Genomic DNA, 25,682 nt, shown 5'->3' with positions numbered 1-25,682 from the left:
GTTTACAAACCAACTGCGACTGTTATCGATTGTGCAGGCGGCAAAGTTTTTATGAATTAACCGTTAAACAAGTAAAGAAGAACAATGAAAAAACAAACTCTCCAAACAAAAATCGATGACAATCTGGGCCAAAAACTTTGAGGAACTTTGCCGGCAAAAAGATTTATATACTTATAAAAAAGTGAGCGGGAAAGGAACTTTTCCAAAAACTTTAAATTGCAACCTTGAACTGGATGAACTCTGTTTTGGATTACTATTAGGGAAAGTTTTTAATGCCGAGTGGTTGATAACTTGATAACTCGACGCGAGTGTTCTTGTCGTTGGGGTTAAATATGATGGGGTAATTTTACTTTTGATTGGGGTTGCCCCTGTGTCTTGCATCGGAGAGAAGAGTGCGATGAACTGGATCGATCGCGCGCGCAGCACGCGCTCGCGGCTCCAAACTTTCGGGTCCGCTTTAATGAAACAATTCCGTCAGGCAACTTCACCGAATTTGGGTCATTGCGTACTCGTGTGCAGCTCTCATAGCCCGGGGATTTCATTTCGTGTTTCAATGTAAACATAAAAAGTATTATTAGTTTGCGAGCTAGCTTATTCCGGACGACTGTGTCCTAAGCGGTTACCGCTCCACTTGAGATGTTTGAGAACGTAGTCAGCTTGAAAGCAAAGATTTGTGTTATAATGTAAGTATCAAAGGGAAACTAAAAATGTAACAGATTTATAGTAAATACGGCAAAAATCGTGCTTGTAAGAACAATATGCCATTAACATTTCCATCTCAAAAGCATTTAAGAGACAAGCTCGTCAATTGAGAGCTCGTTTCCTTTATTAACTGTTAACTAGGCCCGGGTGTTTATGTAAATTGTTATTGCTTTTTTAAGAAAAATAAACTCGTTTGACACGTCGCGAGTTTCCCGTTATTACTGGAGGAAATCTCCGCTTAGCCCCACTCGGGACACAATGGGATTTTGAAGGTAAATAAGTCTTTAAAAAAAGGAATAAGTAAATTAGAAGAGACAAGATAAAAATCTCCCCTATTTTTTCCGAAGCTAGGGCGGCAAGAGGCGATCGCCGTGGGATGTGCGACTATGGAGAGATTTACGGCTCGCCTTGGTTTCGGAAGGTTAATCGAGATAACGATTTATGACCACATTTCTTCATTTGAAGTAAGAATTTACTTAATTAAGTCGTTGCAAGCATTGGTGCGATTTAAATCATTTGTTTAGTACATATAAACTGACTAAACATAACTCAAAATAATCTTTGCTCGGATAACCTAATTTTGTATTCATAAACTCTCTGCGACAAGATCCCATATTCTCATTCTCATAGCGTTCCTAATCTTCCAAATGTTTTAACAGCCTATTTACATAAGTAGAAGATAGAAAACTGCATCATCATCCAAGTTTTATCAATATCCTAAAAAAAACGAAAAGAAAATGTCCCCAAACATTAAAATTTAAAAGAATCTTTCTCCTCTCAATGTTAAAATTATTTTTTCGGCTGATTGCGCGACACTCTCGGCCGGTGTCATAACAGCTGCTCCGATACCTACTTATTAAGACATCGGCCACCTTGAGCACAAGCCCGGACCCCATTATATGGGGATGGTAGCGGGAGGATTACGGTAATAACGTTTTTTGCCATTAAAAAAGGCGACAGTAATTAGATTACGTATATTATACCTACCTACTTGTCATTTCATAAGTTTTTTTTTAACATGTTGCAAGAGAAACTTTGTTTAGAGGTGAGCAAAAAAAGTAACATACACGTAGTCAGGACCTACTGGTAACTAATGGTAGTGGCAGCACTAAATGAACGATTAAGCGGCTACCCCAACGTTAGTATTTTTTATATAAGGTGATAACTTATTTCAGTATTTTTTTTATATGATAATATAATCGAGTTTAGATTAAATGCCTCCGAACCCTCTTATTATCATTCAGAACTTTTATAAAATGAAATAGTGCCAGAATAGGCGAATTTGCCCAGAAGATGAACAATGTGCCCTAATTATGAACAATTTGGTCCTATAGGTTAAATCCGTACCTATAAATGTTATCCTCTCTTCTTCTTCCTCGCGTTGTCCCGGCATTTTGCCACGGCTCATGGGAGCCTGGGGTCCGCTTGGCAACTAATCCCAGTAATTTGCGTGGGCACTAGTTTTTACGAAAGCGACTGCCATCTGACCTTCCAACCTAGAGGGTAAACTAGGCCCGTATTGGGATTAGTCCGGTTTCCTCACGATGTTTTCCTTCACCGAAAAGCGACTGGTAAATATCAAATGATATTTCGTACATAAGTTCCGAAAAACTCATTGGTACAAGCCGGGGTTCGAACCCGCGACCTCCGGATTGCAAGTCGCACGCTCTTACCGCTAGGCCACCAGCGCTTCAAATGCGCTATAAATGTTATCCTCTAGTAGGTATAAAAATGTTACAAATCAATAATATAAAATGGTCTTATAGGTAGTCTTTAAAAGATAGCTTTTCATAGAGAAACGAATGATTTAAATTGCCAAAATAAAGCGATATAAGTAAAAAGTAAATTAATTAAAAACACACACTACTAATGACTGTTTACTTTCTACCATTATTAAGAACGTCAATTTCCCCGAATTCTGACAATGATCTTACTAAGTATGCTCATAGGTCCCATAGTCAGACTTTTACTGCTATGCAAATGTTATGGACGACAAAAAAGTTAATGTCGACGATAAGTGCTTGCCCAAGGGAACGATTTTCATTGACGTCTTTGTAGTCTTTAAAGGGCAGAATATTATTTTGTAAACATAATCTTACAGAATTACATTTAGAAAAAAAAAATTACAAATAATATCGTTATTTTCGTTGCACATGCACAAGTACGAGTATAGAACAAAAAAAATACATGAGTAATTAATTAAGTTCCGATTCTCACGAATAAGTAATTTTATCAGAGAGTATTTTATTTTTTATCTGTTTCGATGATATTTGATGACAATGAATTCCCTACGACTATAGTAGGGAATTGGCATACTTATATTCTATGTGAACATTTCCGCCCAACACTTATCCTTGCGGATATTTATAAAATATATTTTTTACAAACCTCCATTTTTTTACCGGGCCTGTTTGTTTTCTTTTAATACTGACCTTTCTAACAGCATCTTTAACATTTCATAAACAACCCTCTCAATCAAGCAGCCAAATTGAAGTCACCATTTTGCATCGGATTGTCCTCAAGGGCCTTGAAACGAGTGTAAAAAGTGGCAGTCGAGTAGCTGGAATTAGGAGGGGAGTCGTTAGGTGAGACTTGGTAATGCAGGTGTCTTAAGGCACCTCGGCGAGTCAACGAACTCGCGGCTAATAACTGTGGAAGTGTTTTGGTCTTAATTTTCTTTTATGCAGCGTTTAGTTTTTAAGTAGTTTGCTGTGCTATGCATTTTACAGTAAATCTGGGGTTGTTTCATAGCTTCATACATAATGTTGTAAAATTAAGAACTAGATATCGTCGGGTGACAAGTAAAAGTCACTAAGTACTACCTATCAAAAAATTAAAGTAACAATGCACTTTATTACACTTGTAACGCGGTTTATTGTCCAATAATTTCAATGGTGTTAGTTAGTGACTTTTGCTTGTCACCCGACGATATTTACTATTTTGCATATTTGAATTATAGTAGGTACTTACCTAAGCCAAATTCAAATCCAGAAAGAGCTCTTCAATTAGATTATATGAGTTTTTTCCCGACGGTAGGTACGTTTAGTAGTCAACAAATATCATAATACCATAAGCCTAACATAATATATTGATAACACAAAATTACTTTAGATTATTTTCATTCTGCTGAAACGTCTCATTTGACGTTAAATGACATTATATGTGAACAACAAGCATGTAGCACCATATTTTCGGTTACAAACATAACTGTCCATAGCAAAGTACCCAATGCACGTGTGCGTCTTCGTCGATCTTGAATGTGTTCAGTTCATATGTCAAAAATGGGTATCTGATTTTCATTTCGACAAAAGATCGTTTTATAATTTTGTTAAATATTTCGTATTACGTTGCGTATTATATTTAGTTGCAACGCTGTGCACCTTCATATTCTGTAGAGAAATGAAGTGCACACAGATAAGACAAGACGATGCCCGGGCCTCATCGATCCGCATCTTAACCAATCTTCCCAGAGTTCCGTAGGTGAAATTTTACATGCAAATGAATTAATTTCTTCGCCGTAGTGTGTTCGCGGTCGGTGCATCGGCGAGGCGATGCCTCGTTGCATTCATAATGCGGGTTCATTACCAGCCCTCGATGAGTCTGGCTCCAACTAATGGGTTCGGAAGAACGCGAGCTTCAATTATGAGTGTTATTAAATCGGTAGCTATCTATGCATTGTCTTTACACGGCGTTTTGGCAATGAAATTTGGATTTTGCCGCAATTTAGGTATTCAGATAAGTTCGTGTATTTGCATATTCTGTATGATCGACTTGGAGCAATGCTTTGCTATTTTGCCAATCATGAAATAAATAATGTTTGATGATATGTTAATCGAATCACAATTTTACAGTGTTGTATATTAAAGTTTAGTTCAGTCAGCTTTTTACAGCATAATAATAATTTGTGTTACCTGTTCACGATATTATTGTAAATTATGTTAAATTAAAACAAAAAACCTGTTTATAAAACTACATAGGCAACTTTATTGACTTGAGTTAACTTCATATTCTGAAAGAGGCAAAACATTACCAACACTTTGTATTGACTTGTATACCCTATTCCACTGAAGTCTGTTTTTTTATAATGTTTAAGTTCATTTCCTATTATTGCTGTGCGTTGTCGTTTATTATATTAGCTGCGTCGTAGTCCATAAACTGTTTGTTGCTTATACATACTTAAGCACATTTTGTTATAAAGAATTACCGACGCATATAAAATTTCTCTCAAAAATTCTTTGGTCGTTTTCTTTAAAATTTACAAAGCCGCAGCTCGGTAAACATATTTTCCTTGAGGCGTTGCGGGCGCGTGTGCATTTTTAATTTTTATCTCCGGGACGCGGATGACGCCTGAATTTTTACTGAACCAGCTCTATCTTATTAACGGGAGGGTTAATTATGAAACGAGCTTCACCGTGCTGAAGTGACGAATTACTTGAACCAGTTGACAGAGTTACAGGTGAAATACAAAATATTTTTTTGTGCTCATACCTCATCCTCTATGAACTTTGTTGAACAGTAGGAACTGCTAGTTAAGAATGAAAATAAGTCAAATATGAGATTTGTCGTACCCAAGTAGCCTTTATAATCGTTTTAATTAACCATCCGATTTAAGAATTATTTTTGGCATATCTATGTAATTCCATTCTTACCTGTAGCACCTGTGGGCTTAGCACGGTAGCAGTTATCACGCAATATGGTATAAAATATGTGAATAAAACGTTAGTTACCGACGATTTTATCATGCATACTATGGTAGCAGACGATATATGGAGTTATACACATTTGACAGCGGTAGATGACAGAAGACAATTTGCATAACATGGGGGTTGGATAATTTGACATATTATCCCATTTTGACAGTTCAACTTAGTTAATTTTATCTAAGTGCTTCTTAGGTGACGATAAGCCTTGTCGTGAAAGCAAAACTAGTGAATAAACCTATTACAAATACAAATTACAGGTAAATATCCGTTTTTCTATGATTATATTGAGAGTTATTAGTTACAATGTTCCGCTTTATATAATATAGTCAATATTTTATTTGCAGGGAAGTCAAATTTTATTATTCCTACTCGCGGCTGCTGTTGAAGAAACAAAGCGTCGAAAAATCTCGTGCATAGCTTTAAGAAACGCTTGCAACCCGTTTGATATGCCAGACAAAGAGTTTCGGCATATTTACAGAGTGTAAGGAGTGTGCAGTGCATTTATGTGCCGAACTTAACGCAGAGTCTCAAAACGGTGATGGATTACCAAAACACCTTAAAGGTAAAGCTTAATAAAATTGTAGTGTTTCTTTAAAGTTAATATGTATTCCATGTAAGACAGGCGTCTCAATGACAATGCTACTAAACTCTTAAATACTATCTCATATTATAATTGTAAAAATTAGTATGTTAAGATATTCTGTTGCACAATCTTATACTTACTAACAGAGGTTACTTATCTAAGCCACTTTTTACCTCAACATTCATATCCTAACCTAAAGGGGAAAGTCTACTTACCTAGGTACAAATATTACATCTATGTTCTTATTTGTTTTAGGTTTTAACAGTATTAGCTGTAATACTGGTAGCTGATGGCAACTACCAACGCGGGACTAGTCAAGATGATGGCTTGTCCATTGGCCAGACTACTGTAAGTCAATACCTTTCTCGAGCAACTTGCACACAGAAGGTAAGTTCTCTTGAGCACTGAATTAAGTACTTACTAGACATAAAAAACTGTGACGTTCCACTAGGCGTGTCTTAGTAACTTTTTTGAATAAGTATGAGTGTGGCTGTATTGTGCAATGAGATAGGTAACTATTGTTTGATAGTTATGTTAAGTAGTTACTGGGTCTAGGATACATACTGTTATTCTTCATATTCAATTATTCATTATGTGAAAAAAACTGACAATCACAATATAAATTCCTGAAAATCTACCATGTGTAATTTTAAGTGAAATTGTATATTGTGAGATAAATAAATCATATCATATCATATCATAATCTGGGAATGCATTTAAGGTTTAACTAAGGCATCCAGTTCTAGTTCTAATGTGCTGCATTGTTGACAAACATACTTAGTCATATTTTTATTCAAAAAAAATAATACAGGCCTATTGCTTGATGACTAGCGGAATGCGCAGCAAGCAGCAACCTCGAGTCTAGGACAAAACTTAACTTTCATATTTTTGGTGTGCATCAGTAAGCGTTCATATTGCTCTTCACGAGACTCCAATGGATAATACATATATATAAAAACTAGCGGATAATATATATAAAAACCAATGGATATTATTCCCCGAAATGGTCGTTCCCGTCGATTAGTTACTAGTAGCTATATTTTGGGTGCAAATAGCCTGCACTCATGTGAAAATATTTCATTCATAGCTGCCACATGAACCTGCTGTTACTTATTTCCTTATTTTTCTTCCAGAAAACTTCTCGTGGATACAGGGGGAAATTAAGGAAGGCGCTCCCCGAGGACTTCCTAAGCATCATGCACAAAACCGGCTGTTGTTAAGAGCCCATCAACCTGCACACTAGCGCCACTGCTAAGTAATCGTGATTATTTCAATTTAACATTTCGTTACATATTTAAAAAAGGGGGCCGCTACGCATTGTATCTTGTATTAAAGTACCTTTTGAATACTCGTACATCAAACTAGTTTCTATGTTGCTGGATTCGTCAATCTATGCGTCCAAGTTAAAACGGCCGTTTTTGTTTTGAGTTTATAGATTGACGAATTCAGCAACATAGAAACTAGTTTGATATATTCACAAGGTACTTTAATACAAGATACAGTACGTAGCGGCCCCCCTTTTTTAAATATCTTTCGTTAAATTGAAATAATCATGATTATTTAGCAGTGGCGCTAGTGTGCACGTTGATGGGCTCTTGAGAATGTGCGCGTGCGAGCCAGCTTAATAAATACTTATTTCGCCTATAACCAACTATGTTTTACTATCACACAAATACCTACCTAATCTATTTACCTATTTTTCTATGGTCAATCTTCATACAAAACAGCATTCCCCGCATGTAGGTGTCGCTTATTCTTATTTTTCATTTTAGCGTACAAAATCTGTCACTGTTACTACTTATAGCTTCTAAACGTATTTAATCCGACTTTCATATATATACACTATAGTATAATTAAAGCATTTTAAGCACGTTCTTATTTAAAGACGCATCTAGTTAGTCTGTGGCGGTCAAAAGGTTAAATAAGAATATTCCTAAATGCTCTATTATGCTATAAGTCTACCTACTTTAGTAACTATAACTACGGTCAGACAGAGTTTAATACTCTAATAATTAATGTTAAATTTTAAAAAACTATGTTAAATCCATTAACAACAATGTCAATATTCTCGCGGCGTTGGCACTGTTGTCAGTCTTCTATGTTTACTAGGTAAGTTAAGAGCCCGTCAACGTGCACACTAGCGCCACTGCTAAATAATCGTGATAATTTAAATTTAACGAAAGATTTTTTTAAAGGGGGCCGCTACGTATTGTATCTACATAGTATTAAAGTAACTTTTGAATACATCAAACTAGTTTTATGTTGCTGGATTCGCCGATCTATGAACTTAAAACAAAAACGGCCGTTTTAACTTTGGACGCATAGATTGAAGAATCCAGCAACATAAAAACTAGTTTGATGTATTCAAGAGGTACTTAAATGTGACGGAATCTATGAAAAGGGACCTTATTGTCGATGGCGCTTACGTCATTATTAAAGATGCTCCGATATAAATATAATGCCGCGCGATGTAAGCGCCATCGACAATAAGGTCCCTTTTCATAGATAATGCCCCAAATACAAAATACAGTACGTAGCGGCCCCCTTTTTTAAATACCTGACGTTAATTTGAAATAATCACGATTATTTAGCAGTGGCGCTAGTGTGCACGTTGATGGGCTCTTAACAATATCGGCTCTGTGCTGCTGGAGAGAATATTATAAATGGGTAAATAACACAACTATTGCCAAAAAGATAAACCAAGTTTATTTTCACATTAAATTATGGTATACAAACAAATCATTAATTGTCGTCCCCGGTGCGAAAGTGCCCATGATGCTAGCAACTTTTCAACGCTGGATTACTATGGGCAGCTTTTGCACCAGGAACGGCTCGGAGCGAGGGCCGTAATGTATAGGTATACATAGTAATGACCTGAAAAGGGAAAAAGTGTTTTGGTCTCAGACACACTCAGAGTACTCAGACAACGATATAACCGGAGAGTTAGCCACGGAAATAGGTACTCCCTCTAGTTAGTGTGCCATACTAACATTATTAATTAATCCGGTCGCCTGGCAGCAGTTCAGCGGTGGGTGTGAGAGTGGTTGGGCAACAACGGAGTTGTAAAATCAATTGAAGGTGTGCAATTTATAGAGCTCTGTGTTTGGTGTGATATTATAGCTAATTATGTATTTAATTCAAATATAACAATGCCAGGCGTTTTTGCTTTACGTATATAATCCACTCGTACTTTTCGCAATCGTACTTTTTGTACTCTGTCACAGAATAAATAATAGTACTACTCTGTTCGATTACGCCTAGGTATGTGTTAAGGAAAAGTAGAAGACATATACAACTATGCGTGAAGCAATTGTGAGTCAGGTAGAATTTGCTCATGGTCTTCCTGCAGGCGCTCAAGTGGTTTGTGTACTTTCATCACCTGACACTACTATTCCCCCAAATAAAACGCCTGGCATTGTTATATTTGAATTAAATATATAATTAGCTATGATATCATTTTACAACCCCTTTGTTGCCCATCCACTCACACACCCACCGCTGAACTGCTGCCATGCTGGATTAATTAATAATGATAGTATGGCCCACTAACTAGAGGGATTTCGTTGCTCTATAAATTGCATAAGTACCTATTTCCGTGGCTAGCTCTTAGACTAATATATATAATATACAAATACTTAAATACATAGAAAACATCCATGACTCGGGAACAAATATCTGTGCTCATCACACAAATTAATGCCCTTACCGGGATTCGAACCAGGACCGCGGCTTCACAGGCAGGGTGACTACCCATTAGACCAGACCGGTCGTCAAAACATATATATGTACTTACATAAGAGAATTTGGGACGTTAGCCGCGTACCCTGCCTCGTTTCCAGCCTTGGCCACCGGTGGACTTGATCACTTTATCTTTAGTGTATGACATATATTTCAATTTATAAGAACTGAAACAAACTACTAATGATGTCGCGGGGTAAACTATAAAAATACTAACGCGTTGGCCACATTGCGCGACTGGCTCCGGCTAAGGCAGGGAAGGCTAGATGGGAACGAAAGGTCCGATCGCTGTGTCTCGCTACAACCTATGGTTGTCGCCTTAGCCGAAGCCAGTCGAGCAATGTCATGGCCAAGCCGTAAGGCTAAAGGCTTCGTCACACAGGCGCGTTTTCCGGGCGGGGCGTTAGCGGGGCGCGCCGCTTTTACATATAAAACGCTCACGCCCCGCCCGGGAAACGCGCCTGTGTGACGGAAACTTAAGCGTATGCTGAGACGCAGGCGACGTAGGTCACGCAGCGCAGCACAGAGCGATTTTTGTAAAGTATAGAACGTCCTTTAGGTACGCACACTCCAGAGTAAGGACGTTCCATACTTTACAAAATCTGCTCTGTGCTGCGCTGCATGAACTGCGTCGCCTGCGTCTCATAATACGCTTAGCCTAGTGGCATTATTCATAAAAGTGTTACTGCCCTGAATTAGCTATGAATCGTTTGTCTTTATCTGTCATTTTGACTTAGATAAAGATAAGATAAAAGATAGTTTATTCAAGTAGGCATAATTACAATGCGCTTATGAACGTCAAATAAAGCTAGGTAGACCGGGTCCCTTATGTATTTGAAAGAAAGGGATAAAAAATTATTTAACTAAATCAGGTCCGTAAAGTTTTATGAATAAGGTGGTAAGTACATATCTTGTCAAATAAAAATGATATTTTTGATAAAAGTTTTTATTGCCGACTATAAAGGCCCCTGTACACAATGGGCCATCGCCGGCCAAACCAAGGGACGCAGCCATGCGGTAGAATGAGATAGCAATATCACTTGCTCCCTCTAACGCATAAATGCGTCCCCCAGAATGGCGCATTGTGTACTGGGGCCTTAACAGGCAATTAATACCTACTCATAAAAACAATTTCTAAGAAAGCCAAACACAAATTAGGTTGCTTTATATATATCAAAGAGTTTCTTTGCCCACATCCTGCGTCCATCATCAGATATTCGGTGGTACCATAATATTGCGTTATCAGTTATCACCCAACTTAAATAATGTATATTAAGTTTTAGCTCAATCGAATAAAGAGACGTGGGGTCTAATTTATCTTGTAATATGTACTTGATACATACATTGCAACTTAAAGGTTTGTTAGAAAAAACCTTTTAAATACCACTGTAATAGTTTCACCTACATATGCTTAACAAATAAACACTTTTACTATTGACTTCGAAATGCATGGACGTGCCTGCTGAGAAGTGTGTTCCAGGCAGAAAGTCAGAACTTTTTTTTGGCGCACTCTCTCGTTCTATAGCTAAATATTATGACTATCCCTTTTCTAAATAAGTCATTAAATAATTGAGGCTGCAGATTTTAGTTAATTTCTATCGTGTCCTCGATAACTTGAGTGTCCTCCAATATGTTATGACTGGAACAGAAACAAATAGATTAGATGAGGTCATGATTCTATAGTGGCGCAGGCTAGTACAGAGGTTCATTTGCAAATTATAAGAAATTAATGTCATTTTTAGAAAGCTGTCGTTTTTAAGTCAGGGGGATTTTATAGTTTCATTGGTCCGATTTCGTTTCGACTGAAAATAAATTAAATTTTGTTCCAGTAACTATTAATCCGTTATTTAAAGCATTTTTGTTATTATTATTTTATTAAAGAGTACCTATTATGTATTAAAGTGTAGTCTATGCCACCTGCGGCATAAAAACATACCAATGAACATCTTATTCAACAATATTTGTCTCAGTAGTTAAGCTTTTATGCTAGGGTAATACACGACACAAACATACCCACACACATACATACATACCTACATACATAGGCTGCTAAAATCATAATTCTTCCCATTGTCACGTATACAATCAAACCACTTAGGGTATTGCAAATGTAAACATTTAAAATAAGAGTACCTACTTAAATCTTTCAATTAAACTGCTGGCAATACACACTAGGCTATGCCTGCGCAGTTTAGCATGTACACTGTACAGTTCAACTGCACAGGTAAAGCCGGTTTGGAAACTGCAGTCGAATGCCTTTTTACCTGTGCAGTTAGACTGTACATAAAAATTAAATATTAATAATATTTTATCCTTATGTCTTAGATTCATGGCACAAAGTGTGGTGGTGTTTTTCTTTTGTCAATACACTTGAATTCTTACATACAAAACCAGCTTCTACAATATTCAGACAGGGTAAAAAAACAATTTTGAAAGTGAGGTCTACGGGTTCCAAAGTTTTTAATTGTTGTTACAATCATTATGACCTTTTTCTGCAGTGTGAAAAAAATGTCAATTGGTAGTTTAGTAGTGTATCTTTCAATGTTGTTAACTCTAGTTTACCAAAAACAAGTATAACAAACTAGAACTTTCTAGTTAGGTAATTAATCTACAGTTGGATCAACTTTTACAACATCCATTGTTGCCATGACAACTTCATGCAATTATAGTAGTCATAGAACAGTTTTTAACAAACTTTTGTCACTTAGTAGAACATAGTCATAGTAGAAGATCAGTGTCAATAGTTTTAAATGGCACAATAAACTCTTCATGATTTTAGTTTAAGAAAGGTGTACTTACATCTCCAATCCTTGATTCTTCTGGATCCATTTTAGACAAGCCAGTTCTCCCGGTAATTGGTTGATTTACCGCTCACTGCTAGCGGAGCCTGGGTTGCTGCCACATTGATTTTTCTAACTTTGCAGCTCAATTAACGACAAGTCTGACAATAAAAATAGAATTTATAGATAATTGACACATTTAACAGCTAAATTGTATTCAGTGATGACTTGATGACCCTACCTGCAACGGTAGTTAGAAACTGGATTTGGGCTAATATCAACAAGATAAACAACAAACATTAACACATTAACTGCCAGCGACTCACTAGGGGAGTTCACTGTTCGTAGGCGCTTTTTGCTACATACGGTTTTTCCCATGTTATCGGCTACACTCGTAGCGCGTAGCTCGCGCTGGCACTGAATGTTTTAAGTAATGCTAAGTTATGGATGTTTCTTGTGTCCATACTACAAACTTTGCTTAGTTTGAGATGAGGTTGATCTGTATTAATTATTAGCATAGTACTTACCGACTTCCATGCCTGCTGCCACTGATGCCACTGATCTGTACGGATCGTGCTCTCATAGAACTTGAATGCAGCACTGCACTTATCTCTGGCTTCCGAGAGGCTCATGGTCCTCCCTGTACTCCCTGTAGGCGAACAGGGGATGCTGAGTTATATATTTTGCTAGCATTTTCTTCTGCGTCAAAGAATCGACTGAAAAACATATTCATGACAAAATCAGTTATGATCAAACGAATTATAACTTTTTCTGTAAATAAATTATTGGTTTTTAGAGAAACTTACATTATGCGTGGCATTTTCTTTAGATTTCACAGCAAATCAGTATTTTTCTTCAACTTGGTTTGTATTCTGATATTTTCACTTTTCTGACATTTTTACGCGATGCTTGTCAATGTCAAATTATTGTCAATTGACTCAATTGTCAAACACGATTATCCGTGCATGTTATAATGTAGGTCAATTTGTATAAAGCTGTCACTCATTTAAACACTTTTCAATTTGGAAGTGTAGTAATAAAATTGACTATTCATGTTCAAACTATGTCCGACACACGTCCGACATATGAATAAGGGCAGCCATTGAATAGATTTTTCATAAGCTCTACGCATAGACAGTCGTGGTCACTATCGTATGATAGTCGATAACTTTATTCAATATCGACGTGGTAGGCTTATCGTAGCTCGGGGCCATGCTCAGCGATATGACAAATTTACCAATAACGTTAGAAGACAACGTATCATACCACGTGCAATATGATACGCCCGTGCTAAGCCCGCTGAAGTATTTATTTTATTTCATCTGTATAAGTTATAATTTATCAACTTTGTGCGTATACATAGTATTCATTACGTTGCGTCACGCACTATCGACCTCTCTTGCAACAAACTCCTTCAGACACTTTTCACGAGTAGATAAACGAACGTCTCTGCTAATAAAACATAACCCTTCCGATATGTTTATCGCGTCGGCCATGATTTAGCGCGACAGCCCCATTTCACGGCGTCCCGCGCGTTCTCAAATTGAATTGATATGTTTCCGCTAACGCGGCCGCATTTTTCAGAGCATATCGCGTATGACGCGGAAAACGAGCGGAAAACTGTAACGACAGCAGCCGAGGCGTTAGGTGTCGAATACCTTTTAGTTGCTGTATGAGGCAATGATTTATAACTCAAGATAGGTTATAGGCGTTCCAAAATTGAAGCTCGTAACTTGTGACAAATTGGACAAGTTGCCTTTAGACGTGGCTGGACAAGCGAGAAATGTGCACGTGCTAACGAGCTCCCGCACACCGAAAGAGAAAGACACGACCTTATGTTTAACAACGAGTGTAATAAAGATGGATGGAATGATAAAATTTATCAAAAATAACGGATTTCTTCGTAGGCACAGAAATAAATATGGAAGTATTTTTTGTGCTCCTCAAGTATGAGTATAACCTATCTATGGTTATATAATATCATTGGTATGAGGGCGCTTTTATGTTTGATCTGTTTGACATGTTGAAGCAAATTCGATGATTTTTAGGGTTCCGTACCCAAAGGGTAAAAACGGGACCCTATTACTAAGACTCCGCTGTCCGTCCGTCCGTCCGTCCGTCCGTCCGTCCGTCCGTCTGTCACCAGGCTGTATCTCACGAACCGTGATAGCTAGACAGTTGAAATGTTCACAGATGATGTATTTCTGTTGCCGCTATAACAACAAATACTAAAAACAGAATAAAATAAAGATTTAAGTGGGGCTCCCATACAACAAACGTGATTTTTGACCTAAGTTAAGCAACGTCGGGCGGGGTCAGTACTTGGATGGGTGACCGTTTTTTTGCTTGTTTTGCTCTATTTTTTGTTGATGGTGCGGAACCCTCTGTGCGCGAGTCCGACTCGCACTTGGCCGCTTTTTATATTATGATACATCTCTGAATTTACCTTTACTTGTAATGTTGGATGAATTGTAGACAAAAACCTTTACGCATTATAAATAATTCGCTTAATAAATATTATAACTTTATGATTTTTATGCTCTTAAAATAGTTTTTCATAATATATGTAACAATATGTTAGAAAAATAAATTATTTTAAACATACTAAACATTTATTACCTTGGTTGGTATGACATTTTTACTTTTTGATTTTCAGTGTTGTGTAGACGACTTGAATAATAATATAATCTACATACAAGAGACATCAGTCATGTAAAATTGAATCGTTATGGTTAGGACCAGAGGCCTGTTTCTCAAAAGCTTGTAACTTGTAATACTAGCAGATGTCACTTTTTGACAGCTTTTGTTAGAAAGGGTCTTCCACTTGTATTACAAGTTACAAGCTTTTAAAAAACGGGCCCCAGCTGTAGAATGATTCTTGTTGATTTTATGAGCATACATTATTAATTTTAAGCTGTAGAATGATTCTTGTTGATTTTATGAGCATACATTATTAATTTCAAGGTGTGTGAGTGTACTATTTCTTGCTTTGCGAACCATACGCGTGTTGTGAAGTATGAGACAGGGGTGTAGTAAAGAGTGCAAACGATCGGGTCCCGTGTCAGACGCGCTCTCAAACCATTGCCGATTGCGCATCTCATATTTAGCGGGAAATTTTGCAAGATATATGAAAAAGATAACGAAGGAAGGAAGTAAATATCAAAGGAAATAGACTTCTGAGTATAAGGACAGGTAAAAGCATCGGTTTTGTGTTGTTAAGCTGCAGTGGATTCAGCCAGCAGACTTTTTAGAAAATTGTAGCGTTCTTAAGTTGTCAAAAATATGGTTAGCAATCGTGAAGCCTATTTATAATAACTTCATCCTTTCGAAATCTGATTAAACAACTCTCGCTGGATATATAAAAAATCTTGAACTAGAGAAAGGCCTCAAGATGCTATCCATATTTTTGGCGACTATATTATGATCTGAAAAAGCGTTAATATTTTTCAAAAACTGCTGGCTGAACACACGGCACCTTAAATAATTTATTATGAAATCAAATATATCGACTCTCTATTGCTATCATGCTTACAACTAACAGCGCATCTAGATGTTCGGCTTTACTGTTCTATAGACAGCATAATGAATAAAGTAACTGAATATACTTCCATATCTACCTGAATATCAGACTAACTTAAATTTCCGGCTTGAATAAGATTTTAATGTTGATATTAAAATAAGTTAATGTGACTTGGCGAAGCGGACCCAATCTTCAAAACTTACAAACCGCTCAAACAAGTTAAGAAGCCGTCTCAGTCAACTATGCCCCCTGTCGCGCAAAAAACAGAAAAGGGCGCACCTTGCCCTACCAACTGTATCAAAATGATAAAAATGTAGAGATCCAATAACCATTCATCCATCAAGTGTCAAGATATAATCTTGGATGGCGCGACTAGCTTAGCCCTTGCGGGGCGAATATAAAAATGCTGGAGATTTACAGGCGCCGAGCAAGATATCGCTGATTTTGGCTGCATGGTGGCTTAGGTACAGGACTTGGGAGTTGGAGATTAAGGATTTATTTGAGTAAATATACCTATCCGTTTTCGTACTAATGTAAAATGTATATTAAATCCCTTGTAAATGCTATAAACTCTAGAAGTATAAGCCAAAACTTTACAGTAACAACGATTAGAGATTTAAAACAATGTGCTAAGACTAAATACTTGTCTGGACATAGGTCTAATGTTTAGTAGTTTCCTTAAATGCTAAAAGCGTTTGAGGGATTATACCGTCTGCTACAACTATTTGCTACTTTACTAGCTGTTGCATTTTTTTATATAGAATTAAATATTAGATATACAAAAAAAAGGGTTAAGTAATGAAATACGAATGTTAAATCTATCACTATTAATTATGATTTTTTTTAGACATGCTCATCTCATCAGAGACATAATAAAATACTCTAAGGCCCTTCTCTCACGAGGCTACTCTCAAGCGATTTGTGTTTCGTACGCGTATCCTACGCGTCGCTTGTGAGTACCCGCCATATTTATTTTTTCCTACGTTTCGCACACGACGAGACGCGTCGACGACGCGTTTGATATCAGTCGCACGCTACTGTCTTGCTGGTCGCACGCGACTCGAGTCGTATACGCGTTGTATACTCAAGATGGCGGCGGAACCAGTTTTTAATATAAATATCATTTAAGAGGTGGAAAATAACCATGTTTATATAATTATGTAAGATGCTGCCTGATTATGTAAGAAAAGATGTGACAGAAAAGGCGTGGCTTGAGATTGGAAAAAAAAATCAATTTGACAGGTCAGGAATTATATTTTTATTTCAATTAAATGTATACACAATAATTGGACGAATAAAGAATTGAGAATAGAGAAGAAGATTATCTTCATCGCTGGAGTTACTAGACATTGTCGTACGAATGTTGTTCCGCAAATGATACAAAATAGTCTCATTTGCGTAGCACCGTGTGCGGAAACGAGTAGCATACCAGTAGGCGATCATGGTTTGCATCTCAGTCGCGTAGCTTTTGAATAGTCTCGTGAGAGAAGGGCCTAAGAATTTTGCTCTATGTACAGTCGCCATCAGATATATCGGAGCGGCCAAGATGTTTACAATATCTGAACACGCACTCTAACGCCTTGACAATAGAGGCGTGTTCAGATATTTGTGAGCGCATTGACCGCTCCGATATATCTGATGGCGACTGTACCGATATTGTGTACCTACATAACTAATGAAGATACATTTTTTTCCTGTTTTTCCCGCCATAAAATTGTACCATGAAGTGGAAGCCGACTTTCATACTTCCACTTGTTTTCTATAAAATTTAAGATAGAGCTCAAACATTTATCTCAAAAGTACCGCAGAAAAAGTATTCCACTATCTTTTCCAAGATATTGCAGTGGCACCGTAAGAAATCTGTTTGTATCTGGCATTCCTGGCGCCCTCGAAACTCTTAAGCTCGCGGCCACTCGAGCTCTCACAAATCTTTCATAATCTCGCTGGTCTCTGGAGGGGCGTTTTTCATAGTGCGTCCTACAAGTCGAGGGCAAGCCAAATATGGCACGTTCTCTAAACTTTCGACTTCAAAATGGATCATAAATTTGGTTCATCGTATGTTTGCGGTGACAATCTAATTCACTAGGGTTTCTAGGATATTTGCTCGTAATTTCGGCACATACACGCCAGCACGCCTTTATGTCACGATCCCTGGAACAATGTTTTAATTTTATTTTTCCGTATCGTATCACATATTAATACCCAGCGGAACGTACCTGGTAGGTATTCATAAGCAAATACAAGGCGAGGGCCCCATAATTTTCGGTTTGCATTTTTCCATCGCGACCGCGAACTCGATTGCGCTCCCAGGGGCTAGCGGCCGCTCGGCCTCAAAAATATTAATGAAAATTTTTACATAAATTTATTCGAGAGAGGGGCCTGTGTCCCGAGAGCCGATGGGGTCCGCTTCTGTTTTTTATTTATTAATTTAATGGTATTTTCGGTCTAATTACCCGACTGAGGTATAATTCATTGGCTTTGTGTAACGAGTATTTGTGGCCTCATATGTGTTAAGAATGATGTGCTGAAAAGTGTTCAAATTTCCATTAAATAATAAATACAACGATACGTCATGGTTACTCTTATACTTAGACAATTTGAAAATCAATAAATATATCCTCCTAAAATTTTGCTCCACATATGTACTCATTGCCAACCCTTTCGGCCTCGCCCTCGGTTTATTGGACTTTTATAAAAAGCAAAGCATTCTTAGCTTAACCCTTCACCGGCGGCTTCAAAAGAACAAACGCAATATATCGGGGGTCGGCTTAATTTGCCGCTACCTAACTTTAATGCGAGTAGCCCGCCCAAATGCTCCAAATTACTTCGCGATATTTTTAACGTGCGGAATGCAACCGTTTTGGGTTTCGAACAATATTAGCAGAGTCCGTGAACACTGTAGGGTTAAGATGCCCAATAAACGGAAATTACGAACAACGGTATTTTCCAAAGAATTTCGCGCGTTTTAAACTACTCCAACTCATTTTAATATCTAATCTGTAGTTAAGGCGACTAATTGCATTTTTTACATAGTAATTTCTAAATAGAAACAAAACAGGGAAGTCTTTATGTTCTTATTTCTTGAAATGAATTTTCCATCTGGGGGACATTGGCTTCTTACCGTGTTTACAGAGCGCTTGGAAGAATCCTACTTTGTTGTTTAATGAAATTATCGGTTTACCGAGTAAATGAACAAAGCCAGATTTCGCTTTCGACGGCTCGGTCAAAAACTGGAGGGGAGCGTGTTTTTGTTTTCCTCGGAGGTGGTCCGAATGGACTCCTTTGTGGCATTCCTCGGCGAGGAGCTGTACTTAATCAATTATGATCGATTCGTTAATTCGAGATGCAAAGGGGATTTAATGAACATTCGCAAACAAAAAGCAATTCTGTGGCCCTTCGCGCTCATAAAATGAGGGGGAATCTTATATTGTTTTATATGTTGCTACGAACAGGTTCACGTACGACACGAAACGGACGACACGGGCCAACTAATAGTCGCAATTAGAGTCGTTCGTGAAAGAATATAGCGACCCTTGCGAGTCCCTTCCGCGATGGCAGTTCCGCTTAATTATATAAAGTACTTAAGTAAATGATGGCTAATTCTGCCCGTGCCCGGCGCCCCGTAAACAAGAGGTGTGACTTTCCACCATTGTCGGCGATCTGTCACTTCCACTTCCGCAGCGGTCCCTTTTCTATCATTCTTTTTCTTATTGTTGCCTTTTACAGCGTAAAGAATTCTTTCTTTCTTTTTTGTCCGGCGCCTGCAATTGTCACCCTCCTAGTGTTTGTTGTGAGCGGCGTTGATTAAATACTGCTGTCAAATTTAGTTAATTTTTCTTTTCCGAGTACAAAGTTTAGATTTGTCGACAATACTGACGAAAAATACGAGGGTCCTACGGTTATATTAGTCTTTTTGTAATTTTATGAGATACCTGTTATGCCAGAATTAACAATTCTGATCAGTGGTTTATACAATTTTGAATTTTTCCTAGCATGCTATTTTTCTTATTAATATTTCTGCGTATTTGATGGCCCCGTCAAATATTTTGATTGTAAATTATTTTTTTCATCCGTGTCGTCGGCGTGTCGAAGGAAATTTACATTTAAATAGAACATCTGCGGGCAAGTCGACCCTCTTAAGGCTTCTATGGCGTTTTTCTTAACCGCTAATTTGTAAATCGTTCCGTAATATCGAAAAATTAAAATGCTGATGTCATATTTTAGTCGCTATTTATATGCTAATATATCAAAATTTTCGTCGAAGGGATGAATCTTGATTAAAATATCAATGGGCGAGTAATTTGTGAGGTGATAATTTAAGACATCCCGGCCAATAGACATAATTTTGCGAATCCGTGCAAGAAATATCAATTCGTTCTTATAAAACATTAGCATCGCGGCGTGGAAAGTGAAATGCCGCTATTACCTCGAACGCTAAATTTTCTTGGGCGTAACATCTCTGATGAGCTTTAATCTTGTCGGTTATCCCATTCCTCTCTGTAACATCACTGCAATTATTTGTAAGACGGAAGGGTTGAGGCGGGCGCAGTAAACCTAATGCCGCAATATTCGTAAATTAAGAGCTTTCGCTGGCGCCGGCGCGCGTAAATATTATTTTTTTATGTTAATAACTGTGCGATTGCGTTAATAAAGCCTTACAACTCGTAATTAGCCGCCATTGTCTGCGAGGCGGTGGAGCGGACTTGACGGATGAATTAAAATTATATCTCAGAGAAGGCTTGTCCGTGAGCTCCGCTGTCAGCTCGGATGATGTCTTGCTACCAAATCTATAAGGGCGCGTGTAAAATACGTTGGCGTGTAAATTTAAGTTTTTCGCTTAGTTCAAGCAACTTCAATGCGCCCGCATGCGATATTTGATTGAAATGGGGTAATCTGTACCGCTGAATACACAATCTTCATTACGTCACAGCCAGTGGGTCCATTAATTAATAAATTAAACAAAGGCGCTCTTAATTTTGCAGCGGTTTGCATGAGCCGTAGCGAAAATATTTGCCATGTATAAATTCTCTCGAGAATGATGAAGACAACCCTTCACCGCCGGGCCTTCTTTATAGCACTATTTGTGTATTTTAATTACTGTCATTATATGCTAATGACTACCATCCCTTTTTCTTATCCTCCTAAATGGGTTATTGCAGACTTATATCTATATCGCGCAGTTTTGTCGACTCATTTTGAAGATTTAAATAATAATAAAGGCATTCGCAGAGATGGAAGGATTGTTTCTTTAATTTTTTGCAACGGTTGAACGTTTTGATTAATTGTTTCGATGTTGCTAGGAGATTTTGTTTGTAATTTGTTTTGCGCTATTAACTTGACGGGAAAGTCGTTAACTGAGTTGGAAAATTAGCCTCTTTTATTATTTTACAGGACGATTATTTAGTTCGGTGAAATGCGTCTATTAAATTCTACCATCTAATATTTGAAACTTGATTTTTCCAGTGTCTCTATTCTTTTGAGTTTAGTACTTAAGACTAAAATGGTACATACTGTCGTTAGACAGCTGTTAATTTACGAGCTACGATGGGGCTACGACAAAGCAACTGTCGCCAAGCCGATCGGGAGATTAAACAAATGGCCTCATTTAACAACATCGAATAACGATCACATCTGTCGCAAAAACTCGCAAATTCTCTTTGTAATTAAAAATGGTCTTTACTTAGTTATTTTTTGTTTCGATTGGAATTTCATTAAAACTTGAATTAAATTTAGGGGTCACAGGAATTACGATGTATAGGTACGTATGATTTACAGGTATTGTTTGTTTTCATTAACTATCTTTTAATGAATTATGTACAATCTTTTTATTCAGAAACCTACTGCAAACAAAATAATCTGAAAGTCGGTTTAGTATTCATCAAAACATATAGCATCGTATCAATAGTTAATTTAACCTCATTATTTGACGACGGTTAAAAAAGACAATGATCTATGTTACGGCTTTTAAATTATCCCTAATTTATTCCACAACGCCATATAATACCGCCCAATACATTGCTTCAGCGTGAGAAAACACCCTTTGGACTGGTACAGATGCAAATCGGGTCTTAACGACACACATTTTCTTTCCCTCATACGCTAAATCTCGGAATTCTTTTACATAATCATGTGGTGAAAATATAACGGTTTTTAGAGAGGGGTGCTTGACAAACTCACAGTTGTATGCATACGAAAAATAATACTTTGTATTTTACATAATCTAGTACGCAAAGAAAATGTAACATACATATTTATCTTTAACACTCCTTTTAAAAGTTATGGCACTGAGTTAAAAAGAAAACGCTACGGTAAATTAAAACCGAATCTTTATTTTGTTTTTAGTGAATACTTATTTTTAGAACATGTATAATACTTTTCATAACATTCTTAAATGAATAAAAAATCTTATTATCATTTGAGTCATTCAGTATTAATATGGCTACGCTTCAATGTGGGATGCTATTCATGAACTCAAGCTTTTAGCATTTCACTGTTTTTCTACAAAAAATCGCTTAGCGGATTTGCATTACAATGCAGTGTAATCACATGATTACACTGCATTGTACATACTTTAAGTAAAGTACATACTTTATCGTGTGTTTTCAGAGCAAACATGTGTTTTTTAGCTCTTAACATATAAAATTGAATGTTAAGCACACGTTGTGTAAAGCATATTTTACTCCCCAAAATCATTATAGTTGCATGGTAAATGTGCTCACCGAAGACCTGCCCTAGTAGCACGGTCGCATTTTTATCGTTTATCACCATGCCTGTCACGTTCTAACAAGTATGTAAGTGCGAAAGTGACGGGCATAGTGATAGTCGATAAAAATGGAACCGTGCTGAGCCCGCTGTACGCTAGAGTAAACTGATTCTCGGGTTGTTACAAATTAGGTACCGTAAAATGGAGTGAGTAGGGTCAAAACTGAAATTCAAACCTCGATAACATTTTATTTTTACATATGAAAACTGAATGGTGTATATAATAAGTGTTCCGGACGTTTGTATTTTAGTTTTTATTTTATTTTGGATAGTTCCATTTCATAACTTTGACGAACCCCGTAGTGCCTCGTATTTGGGGTGAGAGGGGTTTTCATACAAAGGTGATTTTGGAAGATTGTTGGATCGATTTTTTTTTATTATGCGTTTTACTATAGCTCCATTTTAAATTGGAATACATTATTTTTGTAGCAGTAGCCTTATTATCCCTTCTCACCCCCCTCTCAAACCTTCTCTCCCCATTCATAACCCACCTCTCCCCGCAAAACCTACTCACCCCGTTTTACGGTATTCTAAAAGTCTGTTTGAAGAAGAGCATCAATAGGTAATCTGATTTCATAAATGAAAGCCAAAAAGTTCATTTAAATCTAGTAGGTTATTAGTTTGCAAAAGTCAGAAGGCTATACTTAGATCAATTTCTTAACACCGTAATCACCATTTTCCTGAGTAAGTATTCGTTTACTGTTACCAGCTTGTCTTCATCGCCTGTCGGTATTTACCGCGGTCGTAGCTTTTTACGCAGTCATTCTGCCATCTTTACAACGCGTCACGGTTTACTGTTATGTCACAGCAAAAAGGGGTTAATGTATTATTTTTCTATGGTTATAGGTAAGGCTTTAGCTGAATAGCTCCTTGTAAAGGGAAACATTTTTGAGATGCCATTTTGTTGATGCTTAATTTTCTATTTTGAAGCATTATATATTTTGTTTAAAAGGTATTTGATACGCAAAATAATCGAAAGAAGATCGGAAGAAGAAGAAGTTTTAAATAAGGACCATTATAAATTTCAACAACTTTCGCGTCCAAGCTAGCATTTTAACCTACATCACTAATTGTTGGAGATCAATTTAATCTGATGATGACTACGTTGGGCAGTTCAACGCAAATTGAGAGTATTTTGGCTCCTTCTTTATGTATTCATAAAGAAGGCGCCAAAATACTGCCACCTACCTAATAAATACGAAAGCACGGCGCTCGCTTACATATTTATTGCCATTGAAAATCCAGTTCTGAAAATGTATTCGGGCGTACGGCGCGGAGCATGTTTCCTTGTCGCATTAGGCATAAGTAGTGCTCTTTCCTCACCCTATTAACTGTGATATATGCGACAATTCTTTTCCCAAATCCTCGAAACAGAAGGGAAGCGGTGTCATATCGCGCGCGCCACTTACCATCGACGAGCGCGCAACGCGCTAATTCTCCGCTGATAAATGAATGTCTTCGAATATGCGAATGGGAAATTTTTAGGTGATTCGTCAGATGCTTCTAAGTTAGTAGGAATGTAGGGAAGTTTTGTAGGAAATGTTTGAGACGTGCACCTGCTCTAGATAGCTTAGCTAGCTTCTTAGTTATAACACAATTACACTATTTTACTTCTTACTATAATAAACGTTACAATTTGTCGGTAAAATAACATTTGAAATAATTCAAAGTGCAAATTAGGAGTCTTATAATCCTTAAGCATGAGGTGCCGGTGTTGATATTAAGACGGCTTTGATTTGGATAAATAAAGAGACACATGAGGGAAGTTTGTGTACATACGGAGGAACCCCGCAGGCGATTTGCGAAAAACCTTTACGCAATCCAGACTAATAAGAAGCGAACACGCACCGAACGCGATTCACGTGTTCAGACAAAAACGATGTTCCCCCAAGATGCGTGTGATGTATGCAAAAAGGGAATTGAATAAGGTGATTTCGTTCCGCGGGGTCGCTCCCGTAGGAAAAGAATCCGCTGCGGTAATGGCGAATACAATAAATTTTCATAAACAAATTGCAATTTGATGGCGGCATATCGGCGAGGCGCGCGTGTGCGCACTCCCAACAAGGATTGATAGGGAAACAATGTTGCAACACTGATTGAATGTCAATTTGAGGTGCGGCTGTCGCTGGAATAATTCGAGTAACGATCGCCTTAATACCTTCCTTACTTCACACGAAAATCTTTCATCCGTCACACTTGTACCAATACTGTGAGAGTAAGGCGAGGCATTTTTATGCGTGTTCTTGACTAGAATTTTGAGAGCTTTAACGACGTGAGGATGTTCCGAACCGATTCAGCGCTGTCGCCAAATCGATTATGGATTGATTGTTTTTCTTATGTATGGGGAGCATTACCGAGTCGGCGCACATAAGCTGTAACATATGGCAAAATAATATTCGAGTTCCCAAAATGTTGTGGGCAGTTCAAACAATACTTATTCTGAAGACTTATCAGATGAAGTGATTTACCGAAAGCATTAATTATTACGATACCCACTTAGAATAGGACACAAACGTTTTTCTGTCACTGAAAAGTTTTGCCGTAAGTATATTTATTTATATTACAGGCAATTTAAGAAGATTAGGATAGGGCATACCTACACATAAAAAAAAACAATTTAACAACTTCTGGACCTCAGTTTTAATGAAATTATTTTCTGGCTGGAGGTATTAAGTACGTTAATTATAAATTATAAAAAAGAAATGTATAAACGTGTGTAATGCAATGAAAAAACAACGTGTTATTCACTTACGTAAATTAATTACTATCTATACTTACCGTATACCCTTTTACTAATGCTCATTTATTGATTCCCAACCACCTTCAGTCTCAGGGCACTTTAGTTTCCTTAACGCTCACCTCCTGAACCGCGAATCAGTATTCATAAAGACTAT

At 37.4% G+C, this 25,682-nt stretch overlaps 1 protein-coding gene across 1 annotated transcript in view; it reads right to left on the bottom strand.

The window, feature by feature from the left end:
* LOC134648967 (uncharacterized) overlaps positions 1-25,682 on the bottom strand; it is a 222,827-nt gene that overhangs the window by 23,491 nt on the left and 173,654 nt on the right. The window lies entirely within an intron of this gene.

The sequence above is a fragment of the Cydia amplana genome, chromosome 6, assembly GCF_948474715.1.
Source record: "Cydia amplana chromosome 6, ilCydAmpl1.1, whole genome shotgun sequence".
Classification (NCBI taxonomy): domain Eukaryota; kingdom Metazoa; phylum Arthropoda; class Insecta; order Lepidoptera; family Tortricidae; genus Cydia; species Cydia amplana.
The sequence above is the reverse complement of the archived record's forward strand: the minus strand, read 5'-3'. Positions and strand labels throughout refer to the sequence as shown.